The sequence below is a fragment of the Rana temporaria genome, chromosome 3 (genome assembly GCF_905171775.1).
Source record: "Rana temporaria chromosome 3, aRanTem1.1, whole genome shotgun sequence".
NCBI classification, from domain to species: Eukaryota; Metazoa; Chordata; class Amphibia; order Anura; family Ranidae; genus Rana; species Rana temporaria.
Genome location: NC_053491.1, coordinates 483035027 through 483052672, shown reverse-complemented (window position 1 = coordinate 483052672; position 17646 = coordinate 483035027).

Below are 17646 nucleotides of genomic sequence, written 5' to 3'. Positions count from 1 at the left end.
TTTTCCTACTGGGACGGCTATGTCACCAGGGCCTCCTATTTTCCTACTGGAAAGGCTATGTCAGCAGTTCCTCCCATTTTCCTACTGGGAAGGCTATGTCACCAGTTCCTCCCATTTTCCTACTGGGAAGGCTATGTCACCAGTTCCTCCCAGTTTCCTACTGGGACGGCTATGTCACCAGTTCCTCCCATTTTCCTACTGGGACAGCTATGTCACCAGTTCCTCCCATTTTCCTACTGGGAAGGCTATGTCACCAGTTCCTCCCATTTTCCTACTGGGACGGCTATGTCACCAGTTCCTCCCATTTTCCTACTGGGACGGCTATGTCACCAGTTCCTCCCATTTTCCTACTGGGACGGCTATGTCACCAGTTCCTCCCATTTTCCTACTGGGAAGGCTATGTCAGCAGTTCCTCCCATTTTCCTACTGGGAAGGCTATGTCACCAGTTCCTCCCATTTTCCTACTGGGAAGGCTATGTCACCAGTTCCTCCCATTTTCCTACTGGGAAGGCTATGTCACCAGTTCCTCCCATTTTCCTACTGGGAAGGCTATGTCACCAGTATCCGGGGACATATATTTTTCTATCGGCAAATGGTAAACTATTTTATACGCATAATTTCCTCAAATTATATATACAGTTAGTGGTGTAGCAACAGTTGTCAGCGCCCGGGACAAGGCAAGAAATTTGCACCCCCCCGCCAGACTTTTAGCACTCCGAGTCCCTTCCACTAGTACAGTAGTACTGACCAACTTGATACCTACACTGACCTACCTGAACACTACACTGACCTACCTGATTCCTACACTGACCTACTTTATCCCTACACTGACCACTACACTGACCTACCTGACCACTACACTGACCTACCTGATTCCTATACTGACCACTACACTGACCTACCTTATCCTTACACTGACCACTACGCTGACCTACCTTATCCTTACACTGACCACTACATTGACCTACTTTATCCCTACACTGACCACTACACTGACCTACCTGACCACTACACTGACCTACCTTATTCCTACACTGACCTACCTGATTTTAACACTGACCACTACACTGACCTACCTGATTCCTACACTGACCACTACACTGACCTTCCTGATTCCTACACTGACCACTACACTGACCTACCTTATCCCTACACTGACCTACCTGATTCTAACACTGACCACTACACTGACCTACCTGATTCCTACACTGACCACTACACTGACCTACCTGATTCCTACACTGACCTACCCGAGTTCTACATTGACCACTACACTGACCTACCTTATCCCTACACTGACCACTACACTGACCTACCTGATTCTAACACTGACCACTACACTGACCTACCTGATTCCTACACTGACCACTACACTGACCTACCTGATTCCTACACTGACCACTACACCGACCTTCCTGATTCCTACACTGACCACTACACTGACCTACCTGATTCCTACACTGACCTACCTGATTCCTATACTGACCACTACACTGACCTACCTGATTCCTACACTGACTACTACACTGACCTACCTGATTCCTACACTGACCACTACACTGACCTACCTGATTCCTACACTGACCACTACACTGACCTACCTGATTCCTGCACCCCCCCCCCCCTGCATGAACAGTGTAGATCAGTTGATTTTGCTGACCTGTCCATGGCCTCCATGATAATCCATCGGAGCAGGGCTCTCCCCAGCACCAGGTTCTGTTCCCGACACCCAGCCGCTCCTCAGTATCCCCTGCCAAGATTTTCTCCAATAGCCGCCGTACACTCTGCACCGCCGCTACCAGAGGGATCATGGGGTGACAGGCTGGACTACAGGAGTCCCTGGGTGGGGGTCAACACAGCACACTTGGGGGGGGCACAGTAATGATTTCGCCCCCCCCAAATGTTGCACCCGAGGCAAGAGTACCAGATGCCCCCCTCCATCCGGGGATAGATCCAGGGACAGTGAGTTGGCATCATCAGTGATTTATGTATCAGTGTGTGCCCGCGGGCCATTGTTAGCTGTTTTTTTGTTAAGGTTATCTGAAAGATGGGTTTCGAATGTTTTGAAAGGGGCGCAGTTTTAGTGCTTGCCATGGGCACCATTTTGACTAGGTACGCCTCTGCAGGGCCGCTATCAGGAATTATGGGGCCCCTTACACACGGGGGGGGGGGGGGAACGGGGGTGGCGCCTGAAATTGAGAAGCGGGGGGGGGGGGCTGCCACGACTTGAGAAGCGGGGGGGCCCTTTACAATAAAATAAGAAATAAAGAAAAAACAGGGGGGTAGCCATCCGGGACCTCTGGGCCCTTTAACCACTTCCCGCCCGGCCTATGGCCGATTTACGTCCGGGAAGAGGTTGTGAAATCCTGACTGGACACCCATGAAAGTCCTGCAGGATTTCATGCCGCGCACGCCCGTGGCAGTGATGCGGGGTGTCAGTCTGACACCCTGCATCTCCGATCTCGGTAAAGAGCCTCCGGCGGAGACTCTTTACCACGTGATCAGCCGTGTCCAATCACGGCTGATCACGATGTAAACAGGAAGAGCCGTTGATGGCTCTTCCTCACTCGCATCTGACAGACACGAGTAGAGGAGAGCCGATCGGCGGCTCTCCTGACAGGGGGGGTTCGCGCTGATTGTTTATCAGCGCAGCCCCCCTCGGATCGCCACACTTGACCACCAGGGAAGCTCACCCTGGACCACCAAGGGTGGTCCAGGGTAAAAGCTTAAAAAAAAAAGATGCCAATCAGTGCCCACAAATGGGCACTGACTGGCAACCTGGATAAATCAGTGCTGCCCCACAGTGTCCATCAGTGCCACCCCACAGTGTCCATCAGTGCCACCCCACAGTGCCCATCCATGCCCAGTGCCCACCTATCAGCAGGGTTGGACTGGGACAAAAATTTGGCCCTGGACTTCATCCAGACCGGCCCACTTTAATTCAATAAATAAAAATCACGCCCACCAAAAGGCCCCTACATCCATTATTGTATATCATGAGAGGGTGAGAGAGAGAGGGGAATGAGAGAGAGAGGGAGGGTTGAGGTAAAGGGGGTGAGAGAGGGGGGTGAGTGTAGGAAAAAGAGAGTGAGTGTAAAAGAGAGGGGGTGAGTGTAGGACCCCTTTTTACACTGAGGCATTTTTTAAGCGCTTTTGGGCTAAAAATAGCGCCTGTAAAGCGACTGAAAAACGCTTCCGCTGCAGTCCCAGTGTGAAAGCCTGAGTGTTTTCACACTGGGGCGCTGCCAGGGCGTTAGAAAAAGTCCTCCAAGCAGCACCTCTGTTTTAAAAAACGGCCCACTGAGCCATCGGCCCACCGGGAAACTCCCTGTAGTCCCTATGGCCAGTCCATCCCTGCCTATCAGTGCCCATCTGTGCCACCCATAAGTATCCATCAGTGCCACCCATAAGTGCCGCCCATGAGTGCCCATCTGTGCCGCCCATGAGTGCCCAGTGCCGCCCATGAGTGCCCATCAGTGCCGCCTATGTGTGCCCATCAGTGCCGCCTATGTGTGCCCATCAGTGCCGCCTATGTGTGCCCATCAGTGCCGCATACCAGCGCCGCCAATCAGTGCCACCTCATCTGTGTCCATCAGTACTACCTCATCGATGTCCATCAGTGCCATATCATCGGTGTCCATCAGTGCCGCCATATCAGTGCCCGTAATTGAAAGAGAAAACGTATTTACAAAAAAATTAACAGAATAAAATAAAAACATAATTTTTTTTCAAATTTTTCAGTCTTTTTTTAGTTGTTGCGCAAAAAAAAAAAAATCGCAGAGGTGATCAAATACCACCAAAAGAAAGCTCTATTGGTGGGAAAAAAGGACGCCAATTTTGTTTGGGTACAGTGTAGCATGACCGCGCAATTGCCATTCAAAGTGCGACAGTGCTGAAAGCTGAAAATTGGCTTGGGCAGGAAGGTGCGTAAGTGCCCTGTATGGAAGTGGTTAATAAAAATAAAGAAAAAATATATATAGATTTTTTTTTAAAAGGGGGGTTGCCATATCTGGCCCTGTTGACCTCTGGGCCCTTTAATATTTTTTTTATAATACGAAATTACAAAAAAAACGGGGTTGCCATCTGGGACCTCTGGCCCTTTAATAAAAATACAAAAAAATAAACCTCTGGGCCCTTTAATAAAAAAAATATATAAACAAAAATTAAAAAAAGAAACATTTATAAAAAAGAGGGGGGGGGTTGCCACATGGGGCCCTGGGGACGTATAAACCCTTTAATAAAAAAATATCTATATATATCTATATTATTATTATTTTTTTTAGTTCTTTATATATATATATATATATATATATATATATATATATATATATATATATATATATATATATATATATATAAAAGAAATAAAAACAAAAAAACGTTATTTCTTTTTATATATATATATATATATATATATACATATATATATATATATATATATATATATATATATATATATATAAAAAAAAAATTATTTCTTTATATATATATATATATATATATATATATATATATATATATAAAGAACTAAAAAAAATAATTTATAAAAAGAAATAAAAAAAAAATAATAATAACATTATATATATAACATTATATATAGAGATCCCCAGGGCCCCGGATGACAACCCCCCTTTTTTATAAAAAAAAATTATATATATATATATATATATATATATATATATATATATATATATATATATATATATATATATATAAAAAGAAATAAAAAAAAATAATAATAATAACATAAAAATTGTCCTTTTAATAAAAAATAAAATAAAAATATATAAAAAAATATATATTTTTATAAAAATAAAAATAAATAAGGGGGTTGCCATCCGGGGCCCTGGGGACCCCCGGGCCCCTTAAAGGTGTACTGCCTGTACCCCCCTGATGGCGGCCCTGCACCTCTGACTGATACCGGTATTGGTGCCGATACTAAGCAAGTATCAGTACAATGCTCCAATACCTGAAACCCCACTGACAGCTGAAATGTAAAAAAATAAATAAAAAAGGTGACAATTAACCACTTCCAGCCCAAGGACGTCATATGACGTCCTGGACTTTCAGTGGTGATATCTGAATGATGGGTGCAGCTAGAGGCATCATTCAGATATCACGTCTTCAGCCGGCGATCCTGTGCACCATAAGAATGATCATAGCGGCAGTTCCACCGCTTGATCGTTCTTATAGGCGGGAGGGAGGGGACTCCCCCCCCCCTCCCGCCGCCATCCGGTGCTTCTCCGGGCTCTCCCGTACCATCAGGGACCTGGAGAAACAATCTGCCGGCGCCGGATGGTAGGCATAGAGATGACTGGTGACCAGATGGTCACCAGTCATCTCTATGATCGTCGGAGGCCCGGCGTGATGTGATGACGTCACGCCCGGGTACCGGAATGTAAACAAAGACGCAATCGCGGCTGTAAGCATTAGATACGTGAATTTTTTTTCACAATCTCATGCTTTCCAGCCTGGAGGAGAGATGTGAGGTCTTGTTAACCCCGCCTCTCTCCATAAAGAGGACCTGTCACACACCATTTCTATTACAAGGGATGTTTACATTCCTTGTAATAGGATTAAAAGTGATCAAAAAATAAAAAATAAAAAAAAAAGTATAAAAATAAAATAAATGAAGTAAAATAGATATATATTTGTTTTTTAACGCCCTTATACCCGTTAGCTCACGCTCAGAAGCGAACACACACATAAGTCCCGCCCACATATGTAAACGCCGTTCAAACCACACATGTGAGGTATCGCTGCGTGCGTTAGAGCGTGTGCAACAATTCCAGCACTAGACCTCCTCTGTAACTTTAAACTGGTAACCTGTAAAAAAAATTAAGCGACGCCTATGGAGATTTTTAAGTACTGAAGTTTGGCGCCATTCCATGAGTGGGCGCAATTTTAAAGCGTGTCATGTTAGGTATCTATTTACTCAGCGTAAGTTCATCTTTTACATTATATAAAAAAAATTGGGCTAACTTTACTGTTTTGTTATTTTTTAATTCATGAAACCGTCCCCCCCCCAAAAAAAAGGCGTTTAAAAAATTATTGCGCAAATACCATGATAAAACGTTGCAATGACCGCCATTTTATTCCCTAGGGTGTCTGCTAAATAAACATATATAATGTTTGGGGGTTCTGCATAATTTTCTAGCAAAAGAATGTAGGAGAGAAGTGCCAGAATAGGCCCGGTATGGAGGTGGGTATAAAAGCCCGGGTTTTGAAGTGGGTAAAAAAAAAAATGATATATAAAAAAAATGATATATAAAAAATGATATAAAAAAAAATGATATAAAAAAAAATATTTGGGTACAGCTAAAATGTAAAAAAAAAAAAAAAGGTGACAATTAAAAAAAATGATATATAAAAAAATGATCTAAAAAAAAAAAAAATAATATACATTTTTTTTTTGGGTACAGCTAAAATGTAAAAATGTTTTTTTTAAAAAGGTGACAATTAAAAAAAAATGATATATAAAAAAATGATATAAAAAAAATGATATAAAAAAAAATATATAAGGAAGGTACCTATTCGTGAAAGGTAAAATAGGAGGAATAGGGGTAACATTTGCTAACGTATACGCCCCAAACGAACAACAGGAAACCTTCCTGGGTAAGACGATTAAACGCCTACAAGACTTTTCAGAAGGCCATCTGATTTTGGGAGGGGATCTGAATATCCCGCTAGATCCCAAAGTGGACACATCATCGGGAAAGTCATCCATTTCCTGTGGTGTTAGAAACCGTATCACTCAAATTCTATTTAAAAACCAGCTGATTGACATATGGAGACTGTTACATAACAAAGAAAAAGATTATACATTCTACTCTACACCACACAAAACCTATTCTCGAATAGATCTTTTTCTAATCCCACATGCCCAATTACAATCAGTACGATCGGCTAAAATAGGATCCATTACGTGGTCAGACCATGCCCCGATTTTCTTGGTATATGAGATACAAGACTTCAGACAGATTAGACCCAATCAGTGGAGACTAAATGAAAGCTTGCTGCAAGATAAAAAGATTCTAGAAGATGTAACCAAAGAGCTGGAATTTTATTTTAGCACCAACGATACCCCAGAGTGCGACCCCGGAATCATCTGGGAAGCACATAAGGCGGTTATCAGAGGGGTGCTAATTAAACATGGGTCTAGAATAAAAAGGGAACGTACGGAAAAACTAAAAAAGCTATTGGAAGAGTTAGCTACACTGGAGAGTAGGCATAAGCAAACAGGATCAACAATAGTAGAGGAAGAGGTGGTTAGGAAAAGAAGGGAAATCACAGATCTTCAGTACTATAAAGCACAAGCAGCAATACAGAGGTGTAAAAAGTTTGCATACGAGTCAGGCGATAAGTGTGGGAAAGGACTTGCTAGATTATTACGTGAACAGAAGACGAGTAACTATATTCCTTGTATTAAACCACCAAAGAAACAGAAGGTTTTCAAACCAAAGGATATAGCGAAAGAGTTTCAAGAATACTATTGCTCTCTCTATAACATACAAAGTAAACCCTCGACCAAAGAAAAGATTGATCAGTATCTTATGGAATCAGCAATACCAAAATGACTAGAGTCAGAGAAAGAGAAGTTAGATGCCCCTATAGCTGAAGAGGAAATTAAAGTGGCAGTTAATTCAATGAAGCGGGGGAAAGCTCCTGGGCCCGATGGCTATACGGGTCAATACTACGAAACCTTGCTCTCCTCGCTATTGAAATATATGACTACATTTTTTAACGCATTAGGGACATCGGCTAGTTTTACGAAGGAAACTCTACTAGCCTATATTTCGGTGATACCGAAAGAGGGGAAGGATTTGGGCTTATGTGGAAGCTACAGGCCGATCTCTCTGTTAAATTCGGATGTAAAAATTTTCGCTAAGGTTCTGGCAAATAGGATACAACAATATATACCAGACCTGATACATTTGGATCAGGTGGGATTTGTCCCCATGAGGGAAGCACGCGACAATACGATAAAATCCATCAATTTGGTACAGATTGTAAACACAACACAGACGCAATGCGTATTTCTAAACACAGACGCAGAGAAGGCCTTCGACAGGGTGAACTGGAGTTTTATGAGGGCAGTTTTACAACATGGAGGCTTTGGAGACAAAATAATAAAATGGATATTGTCTATGTACTCAGGTCTAACGGCTCAAGTACGAGCCAACGGAATACTATCAGAGCCTTTCCAGATTTTGAATGGTACAAGACAGGGGTGCCCTCTGTCCCCACTCCTCTTCGCCCTGTCGTTAGAGCCCTTCCTGTGTACCTTGCGTTTAAATAGGAATATATCAGGAGTACACATAGGTAAGAATCACTGCAAAATAACTGCCTACGCAGATGACATGTTGTTTACACTCACCAATCCATTGATCTCTATCCCGAATTTAATGAGGGAGTTTGAGAAATACGGCTCTCTCTCGAATCACTTTATGTGATGAAAAAAAATGACGTTTTTAAAAACGTCACTTTAATTGACTGTGTGTGGGGGAAAACGTCGTTTTATGTCTTGTAAAAAACATGCTTCAATTTTATGTGTCGTTTTTTTAAAAGTGCACTTTTTACTTCACAGAAATTGACCGTGTGTAGCAAAAAACGTTGTTTTCTAAGACGTTTTTTCATCCACGCATGCCCAGAAGCTACTTATGAAGCAAGCTTCAATGGTAAAACGTGGTGGAACGTAACCTCACTTTGCAAGAACATTGTGAGAAAAACGATGGTGTGTAGGCAACTTCGTCTTTGAAAATTGAAGTTTCAAAAACGTCATTTTTTACTTCACAGAAAGTGTCGTTTTTTTTCATCACATAAAGTGATGGTGTGTATGCGGCATTAGTATCAACTTCAATAAATCAGAAGCAATGGGAATTAACGTACCACAAACATCGATAATCCACTTAAAACAAAAATGTAATTTTAAATGGACGGACAGAGCACTAACATATCTCGGCACACAACTAACAGGGAGAGTAGACAAGATTTTTGAATGAAATTTTCCACCATTACTGCAAAAGGTGAAGATATTACTGGATAAGTGGAATCAGGGGTTCCACACCTGGTTAGGCCGATGCAACGTTATCAAGATGAGTATACTCCCAAAACTGCTCTACCTACTCCAAACATTACCAATTCATATCCCAGTGCAGTATTTCAAACAATGTCAGAGAGTTATTTTTGAGTTTGTATGGGCACACAAAAATCCCAGAATACAAAGGAAACAACTAAACAACAGGGAGGACTGGGGGTGCCAGATATACAGAAGTACTACTATGCCGTACACCTGAACAGGTTAATAGATTGGAACAGACATTCAGATACTAAACTTTGGGTACAAATTGAACAGTCCCAATCTAAAATGCCATTAGAAAGGGCACCATGGTGGTATGCCTCATTACCCAAAGAAATTAACAAAAACCCGATACTGGGAAACACAGTGAAGATATGTGTAATAGCTTTCTCCATGATGGGTATGGATCCCAGGACTTCCCCATTATATCCAGTAATGGGGAACCCCCTCTTTCCCTTGGGATATGAAGATGGAGCTTTTCGACACCTAAGGGAGGGGGAATGTAGACAGGTAGTGAACTATATTCGAAGGGGAAGATGGCTCACAATAGCTGAATTGATGGAACAAGAGGGCGGATTTCGTCTACAGTTTTGGAATGCACTCCAGATGGTCCACTTCCTGAACACACTACCAAATCCGGGGGTTTTCGAAAGACCACTCATGAGATTTGAGAAAATGTGTAGCGAGAGGGGAATATTAAAACATACTCTCTCAATAAGCTATGAACTACTTGCACAGTCAGGGAACCACCCTTTGAAGTGTGTCCAGGATTGGGAACAGGAAGTATAAAGGGTATTTAGCACGGATCAGCGACAACGTATGTACAAACGAACGTATAAAACATCAATATGTGCAAGGACACAAGAGACAAATTATAAGATTTTTGCAAGGTGGTATAGGACACCGGAGAGATTAAACAAAATCTTTCCAGAGGTGTCAGACAAATGTTGGAGGTGTCAAGGCAGTAAAGGGACGATGTTACATATATTTTGGGATTGTTCCCTGTTAAGGAGCTTTTGGCTGGAGATTAAAAGGGTACTTCAGACCTGTTCAGAATATGAGATACCGGAAGACCCAGAATTCTACCTTCTACACGTGAATCAAATCCAAGAGAAAGCGTATAGGGAGACAAGCTTAGGTCATCTATTAGATGCCGCAAAAGCGTGCATAACAAAGAAGTGGAAGTCACCATCTCCACCCACAATAGAGATGTGGATAAACAAAGTAAAAGAAATCAGTAAATTAGAAGAATTAGTACAGACAGCACAACACCAAAAGGAAAGATATTTAAGAATTTGGACCTCCTGGAAATCCTTTTTGGACTCTAGGGAGGGGGGTAAGGATTAATATTACAGATGATAATTTGAACACGAAGGGGAGAGAGTGGGAATGCGGGACAATGGAGAGAGTTTAGGCGGATTTTCCTTTTTTTTTTTTGTCCATATTTTTATTTTATTTATTTTTTTATCCCAGTTTTGTAGTAGTGTTTTGGATGGTACCCACAGGTTAGAGGGGACACATGACGGTATGCATTTGCATGATTAGTGGATTTATTTGAGTTGTGTATCATAACAGTATTATGCACTACTACAATTGTATAATGTATTATTATTTTGTATTCAAATAAAAAAGGTTTAAATAAAAAAAAAAAAAAAATATTTGGGTACAGCTAAAATGTAAAAAAAAAAAAAATGAAAAAGGTGACAATTAAAAAAAATTATATATAAAACATTTATATAAAAAACATTATATTAAAAAATGTATATATGTGTATGTGTGTATATATATATATAAAAAATATTTGGGTACAGCTAAAATGTAAAAAAAATGAAAAAGGTGACAATTAAAAAAAATTATATATAAAAAATGTATATTAAAAACATTATATAAAAAAATGTGTGTGTGTGTATATATATATATATATATATATATATATATATATATATATATATATATATATATATATATATATATATATATATTTGGGTACAGCTAAAATGTAAAAAATAAATAAAAAGGTGACAATTAAAAAAAAAAAAAATATATATATATATATATATATATATATATATATATAAAAAATTATATTCAAAAAAATAAAAACCTTCCAGAGCTGAAGTGGTAAAGGCTGCACAGACAAAAAAAAGGTCCATAAATTGTTTATACTGTAAGTGACACATAAATCGTATTATTTGACGCACGCTTTAAATGATGGATATGCCTTGATATTGTAATATTTAGAAAATGTAAAATGAAAATGTAAAATAAAAAATGATGGAAAGTATGGAGTTGACGGACTGTTCTCAGCAGGAGGTCACAGAGTAGATTGTAGGTGTAGGGTGACGTGATTGATGGTGTGATTGTAGAGCGGTTCCTCGAGGTGTGTGAGTGCCGGTACCTGTTTGGCCGGATCTTGATGGCCTTTTCTGTTGACAAGCAGGTAGTTACGCTGTAAAGGATGCAGAGTGCATTGTACGGGAGACAGGGGGACTTTGACTCGTTGTTGTACTCAGCCCGTCTCCAGGGAGCTGACCGGCCAACTCACCAACAAAAAAAAAAAAGCATTCTGGGGCAGATTCTCTAAGATCCTGCGGCGGCGGCGCGTAAGCTATTTACACTACGCCGCCACAACTTACTGGAGCAAGTGCCGTATTCTCCAAGCACTTGCTCCGTAACTTGCGGCGGCGTAGTGTAAATGGCCCGGCGTATGGCCGCGTAATTCAAAGGGGGCGGCTTGTATTTAAATTAAGCGCTCCCCCCCCTGCCGATCGAACTGCAGATACACCGTCGCATCTCTGTTTCTGAGCCCTCCTATCTATGCGACTGATTCTTAGAATCAGTTACGCATTGATTTGGCGTAGTTCCGACTGGCGTAAGTCACTTACACCGTCGGATCTAAGTTGCAATGTTACGCTGGCCGCTAGGTGGCGTTCCCGTCGATTTCTGGTTGAATATGCAAATGAGCTAGATACGCCGATTCCCGAACGTATTTGCGTAGTTTGCGTAAGCGTAAGGTTATCCGTGCTATATGAGGGGTAACCTTGCGTAGGTCCGGCGTACGCCATGTTAAGTGTGGCCGTCGGGACAGCGTCGTGTCTTTCCGATGTTTACGTAACTCGTCGCGAATAGGGCTGTGCGCTAATTACGTTGACGTCAAAAACCAATGTATTTGCGTCGTACTATGGAGCATGCGCAGTGGGCTACGTTTACCAGCCGGCGCATGCGCAGTTCCTTCGGCGCGGGGGCGCGCTTAATTTAAATACAAGACGCCCACCTCCTTCCTACTTTGAATTACGCTGGCCCATTTACGCTACGCCGCCGCAAATTACGGAGCAAGTGCTTTGAGAATACAGCACTTGCCCGTAAAATGTGCGGAGGCGTAACGTAAATGGGATACGCTAACAAAGGGCAGATCTACGCGATCAGTCCATCCGATGAGAACGGTCTGAAGGACCGTTGTCATAGGTTAACCGATGAAGCTGACTGATGGTCTGATGTGCCTACACACCATCAGTTAAAAAAACGATCGTGTCAGAACGCGGTGACGTGAAACACGACGACGTGCTGAGAAAAATGAAGTTCAATGCTTCCAAGCATGCGTTGACTTGATTCTGAGCATGCGCGGGTTTTTAACCGATGATCGTGCCTACTAACGGTCGGTTTTGAACTATCGGTTAGGAGTCCATCGGTTACATTTGAAAAAAATGAAGTTCAATGCTTCCAAGCATGCGTCAAAAAATGTGTGTATATATACCGTATTTATCGGCGTATAACACGCACCCTAACTTTAAGAGGGAAGTTTCAGGAAAAAAACTTTCCACGCCCCCCTGCGTATAACACACAGGCACAGTTTACCCTCTAATTTCAGGGTAAAAAAGTGAGTGTTATACGCCAATAAATACAGTGGCCCAGATTCAAGAAGCACTTGCGCCCGTGTAACCATAAGTTACACGGCGCAATTGCTTACTTGCTCCGGCGTAACGAGTTCTCCTGATTCAGGAACCTCGTTACACCGACTGCAGCCTAAAATCTGCGCAGCAAAAGGCTCTTATGCCACGCAGATTTTAGGCTGCATTCTTGCGTGTGCCGCTAGGGGGCGCTCCCATTGTGATCAGCGTGTAGTATGCAAATTGCATATTACCAACTGATTCACAAACTTGCGCGGGCCCCGCGCAAGCCAGGTACGGAGTTTCCGTACGGCAACTTTAGCGCAAGGCTGCCCCTTCTAATAGTAGGGGCAGCCAATGCTAAAGTATAGCCGCCGCTCCCGCGACGTGAAATTTGAATTTCACGTCGTTTGCGTAAGTGATTCGTGAATGGCGCTGGACGCCATTCGCGTTCACTTTGAAGCAAATGACGTCCTTGCGACGTCATTTGCCGCAATGCACGTCGGGAAAGTTTCCCGAACGGAGCATGCGCTGCACGCTCGGCGCGGGAGCGCGCCTAATTTACGTTTCAATCGTTTTTATTAATTTTCTTCAAGAATAAAAAGAAATACATACCAGCGTTACTTGCGCGCCTAATTTAAATGATTCCCGCCCCCGGCGGGATCAATTACATTGCGCGCGCTTTACGCCGGGCAATTTTGCCGGCGCGCCCTCGCAATTTTACGGAGCTACTGCTCCGTGAATCGAGGGCAGCGCAAAATATTTGCGGGGGCGCAGGGCAAAATCGTTGCCCTGCTCCCCCGCAAATATCGCGCAAATGTACCTGAATCTGGGCCAGTATATATATATATATAAATAATAAAAAAAAATATTTGGGTACAGGTAAAATGTAAAAACATAAATAAAAAGGTGACAATTAAAAAATATATATATATATAAAAAAAAAATGATATAAAAAAAAAAAAAAAAACCTTCCAGAGCTGAAGTGGTAAAGGCTGCACAGACAAAAAAAAGGTTCATAAATTGTTTATACTGTAAGTGACACATAAATCGTATTATTTGACGCACACTTTAAATTTTTTTTTTTAAAAGGTGACAATTAAAAAAAATTATATAAAAAACATTATATTAAAAAAATGTGTGTGTATATATATATATATATATATATATATATATATATATATATATATATATATATAATATTTGGGTACAGCTAAAATGTAAAAAAAATTAAAAAGGTGACAATTAAAAAAAATTATATATAAAAAATGTATATTAAAAACATTATATAAAAAATGTGTGTATATATAGAAAAAAAAATATTTGGGTACAGCTCAAATGTAAAAAAAATTAAAAAGGTGACAATTAAAAAAAATTATATATAAAAAAAATCTATATTAAAAACATTATATAAAAAAAATGTGTGTGTATATATATATATATATATATATATATAAAAAATATTTGGGTACAGGTAAAATGTAAAAACATAAATAAAAAGGTGACAATTAAAAAAAAATATATATATATAAAAAAAATTATATAAAAAAAATTATATTAAAAAAAAATAAAAACCTTCCAGAGCTGAAGTGGTAAAGGCTGCACAGACAAAAAAAAAGGTTCATAAATTGTTTATACTGTAAGTGACACATAAATCGTATTATTTGACGCACGCTTTAAATGATGGATATGCCTTGATATTGTAATATTTAGAAAATGTAAAGTAAAAAATGATGGAAAGTATGGACTTGACGTGCTGTTCTTAGCAGGAGGCCACCGATTAGATTGTAGGTGTAGGGTGACGTGATTGATGGTGTGATTGTAGAGCGGTTCCTCGAGGTGTGTGAGTGCCGGTACCTGTTTGGCCGGATCTTGATGGCCTTTTCTGTTGACAAGCAGGTAGTTACGCTGTAAAGGATGCAGAGTGCATTGTACGGGAGACAGGGGGACTTTGACTCGTTGTTGTACTCAGCCCGTCTCCAGGGAGCTGACCGGCCAACTCGCCAACAACAAAAACATTGTGGCTTTGTCCCACAAGACCTGTCAGTGTGACTGTGATGGTCCTCCGGACTTGTGGAGGAAGCTGAGGATGGTGAGTTGGCTGAAACGTGGGCTCTTCCATTGGGGATTCACTGATACGAAATGTTCCGTCTCGTAAAAGTCATCTGCTGATTACATTGTAACCGGCACAACGGCCAAATTCTAAGGGCATCTTCCCTAATGGTCCACCTACCCAGATGTAGTGCAGCTTTCCTCAACCGTCCTAGGGGGAACCCTTGAAATAACTTTCCGGTGTCAGGGAACCCCCGAAAGCCTTGTACACACGATCGGTCCATCTGATGAGAACGGTCTGAAGGACCGTTGTCATAGGTTAAGCGATGAAGCTGACTGATGGTCTGATGTGCCTACACACCATCGGTTAAAAAAACGATCGTGTCAGAACGCGGTTTTGTAAAACACAACGACGTGTGGAGAAAAATCAAGTTCAATGCTTCCAAGCATGCGTCGACTTGATTCTGAGCATGCATGGATTTTTAACCGATGCTCGTGCCTACTAACGATCAGTTTTGACCTATCGGTTAGGCGTCCATCGGTTACATTTTAAAGCAAGTTGGCTTTTTTTTAACCTAAGGTTAAAAAACCTATGGCGCCCACACGCGATCGGTTTTGACCGATGAAAATGGTCCATCACGAGGCCTAATAATTAGTATATGTACAACTCACAGTAAATTAGAAACTGGGAAGAATGTCCCTTACATTGGTGATCAGTGGGAAGAATGTTCCTTACATTGGTGGTCAGTAGGAAGAATGTCCCTTACATTGGTGATCAGTGGGAAGAATGTCCCTTACATTGGTGATCAGTGGGAAGAATGCTCCTTACATTGGTGATCAGTGGGAAGAATGTTCCTTACATTGGTGATCAGTGAGGAGAATGCTCCTTACATTGGTGATCAGTGGGAAGAATGTTCCTTACATTGGTGATCAGTGAGAAGAATGTTCCTTACATTGGTGATCAGTGGGAAGAATGTTCCTTACATTGGTGATCAGTGGGAAGAATGTTCCTTACATTGGTGATCAGTGAGAAGAATGTTCCTTACATTGGTGATCAGTGGGAAGAATGTTCCTTACATTGGTGATCAGTGAGAAGAATGTTCCTTACGTTGGTGATCAGTGAGAAGAATGTTCCTTACATTGGTGGTCAGTGGGAAGAATGTTCCTTACATTGGTGATCAGTGAGAAGAATGTCCCTTACATTGGTGATCAGTGAGAAGAATGTTCCTTACATTGGTGATCAGTGGGAAGAATGTTCCTTACATTGGTGATCAGTGGGAAGAATGTTCCTTACATTGGTGATCAGTGGGAAGAATGTTCCTTACATTGGTGATCAGTGGGAAGAATGTCCCTTACATTGGTGATCAGTGGGAAGAATGTCCCTTACATTGGTGATCAGTGAGAAGAATGTCCCTTACATTGGTGATCAGTGAGAAGAATGTCCCTTACATTGGTGATCAGTGAGAAGAATGTTACTTACATTGGTGGTCAGTAGGAAGAATGTCCCTTACATTGGTGGTCAGTAGGAAGAATGTCCCTTACATTGGTGATCAGTGGGAAGAATGTCCCTTACATTGGTGATCAGTGAGAAGAATGTCCCTTACATTGGTGATCAGTGAGAAGAATGTCCCTTAAATTGGTGATCAGTGAGAAGAATGTCCCTTACATTGGTGATCAGTGAGAAGAATGTCCCTTACATTGGTGATCAGTGAGAAGAATGTCCCTTACATTGGTGATCAGTGAGAAGAATGTTCCTTACATTGGTGATCAGTGGGAAGAATGTTCCTTACATTGGTGATCAGTGAGAAGAATGTCCCTTACATTGGTGATCAGTGGGAAGAATGTCCCTTACATTGGTGATCAGTGGGAAGAATGTCCCTTACATTGGTGGTCAGTGGGAAGGAGGAGGAGGACACACCCAAGGAGCTCTCTGAGAGATCCAACCTTTTTTCAAGCCTGGGCCTTGCCTGCTAGCTTGGCCCAGGAATAATGCCTGATCCTGGGGGAGGCCCTGGGACGGATGCCCCTGATGATACGGGGCCTAGTGAGGAGGAGGAGGTGGTGCAGGATCTGACTGTGGGTCCAGGCCCTGGTGAGAATACGGATGTATTCAGACAAAAGGTAATTGATCGTTTTCGGGCGATCGGAAGAGCGGAGGAGAAACTTAAAAGTTTGAAAGCTGAACATAAAAACTTCAAAACTAAGTACTTCCAGGCCTGGAGTAAGAACCGTTCAGCCATGAAGCCTGAGCTACAAGAGATGGAGGAGAAAGTGAAGGTACAATCTTTACTATTGGAGAAGTTAAAAGATAAAAGTGGAGCTTTTTCAGAAAAATTTAAAAATGAGAGGAGATTTGCCAGCCAGACCTCTGTGGATCAGCGGCAGTCGCAAGTTACAGACAACCCGGGTCCATCTGCCTCTGCGCCTCTCCCCCCATGTCAGGCTGGGGAATCGCCAGCGGCAACCAGCCAGGGGGTTGAGGGTCAACATGGCACCTTACGTTTCATCCAGCAGATGGAGTCACCCCTAAGGGCAGACAGGTCTGCTGGTGAGGCATCAGAAGTCGCTGTGGAGTCGCAGAGGGGTCGCAGACCAGCACTGGTGGAGAAATCCCAGTGTACTGTGCAG